Raw genomic sequence first — 1,583 nt, 5'->3', positions numbered from 1 at the left:
TGGGGGGGTGGGGTGGGGAGATAATTAATGGTCTGTCACAGAGAACATGAATATCCAAAAGTAAGAAAAACGTCACCATTTGCAACCTTCTCTCATGGGGGTGTGTTCTGCCACACACAATGCAAGCTGGAGGCGCCAGAGTGAATGCCTCCAGAAGCGGCCCACAACCAATCATGGACGGGCAGTTGGTGAATAAGTACACCAGCTTCTTCTCCATGGTTGGGGTAACTTTGAGGCATATTTTATAAAGTTCCCGGAATTCTTGGGGGACTGAGCTACAGCTGCCTACATGGTAACCTGTTTCCCTTCCCTGTCTCTTGCCTTAATCCTTTATTGGTGTTTCCTGGGATCACCTCCAAAATAAATTGCTTGTGTTGGAATCTTTGTCTCAGAGTTTACTTTTGGGAGAACCCCAACTAAGACCTGCTCTGGGCTTCCTGGAAATCCAGAGGGAAACTAAATAACATAACTGTTATATTTAGAAAGTAGAAAATAATAAATCAGTTCCTCGGTTAAGACAAAGTATTTCTCCCATTCCAAAAAAAAAGAAAAGAAAAGCACTACTTACCGTGCTATTTTTACACTGTCTGGTCTTCTGTGTTGTTCATGTTTGTTCTGCCTCCAGGCCTATGAGTTCCTTGACACTTTATTCCCTTCAGAGCTAGTGAACTGCTTTGCACATAGTGGAAATTAAGTGTTTGAATAATGAGTGTACGAACCTTATCCAACACACAAAGAAACTGAGACTCAGTTAGGGGACGTGACTGGCCACATGTTCCATGGAGAGTGACCAGGGAAGCCAGAATTGGCTCCCATGTCCCCTGACCACTCATCTGGTTTTCTATCACAAACACGGAGTCTCCTTCCAGGTATCGTCTTCATCATCCCTGAGTGGAGCCCAAGGCTTTTAGCAGGAGAAGCATCTTTGTAAATGTTAAAAATATACCTGTCTTGAGTGAGCCAGTGCCTCTTCCTTTTGGCCCATTAGGTCTAAAGGACTGTGCTTGTTGCTACTTAATTTTTCATATCTTGCAAGATGAGACCTAAATGTAAGCAAGGAGATGACTATAGATTCCAGGCACTTTGGCTATTCAAAGTCCTATAACGTATTAACTGAGCATGGCAAACCCCAAACACAGAATCAAGTCCATGTTTCCATAAATTCCTCCTAGAAATAGCACCACCTTGAAGCCCTCCAGTGTGGGCATGGTGAGGTCTCGATTTACTCTGCAGTTGCTCTGCGGAAAGGACAAAAGTCTTAATGAAAGACTCAACGACCATCAAGCCAGAGGAGGAAAGGCCTATGTAAGACCCATAACCTTAACTCAAAGCACAAAAAGCCCTCACTCATCCTGGTCTGGGGAGGAGGAATTGGTCTAAAGGAGGATGAAACTTCGAAAGTGTCAGTTGAATTGGTTGTTTGTCCTGGGGCCTAAGTTTTGTGTCAGCCTCTGAGCTGCCTCTGTGTCGGGTATCGTTTTGTGATAGAAAAATCAGCAGCCACATATTCAGTGGCACTTTAAAATTTCTTTGCAAAATCTTTCTCTGGTTTACCTCTCTCTACTTTAAATGTCTATAAATCT

Source organism: Ceratotherium simum, chromosome 3 (assembly GCF_057802395.1).
Source record: "Ceratotherium simum simum isolate JZ-2026a chromosome 3, ASM5780239v1, whole genome shotgun sequence".
In the NCBI taxonomy this organism is placed as follows: Eukaryota; Metazoa; Chordata; class Mammalia; order Perissodactyla; family Rhinocerotidae; genus Ceratotherium; species Ceratotherium simum.
This window is presented reverse-complemented; position numbering follows the sequence as displayed.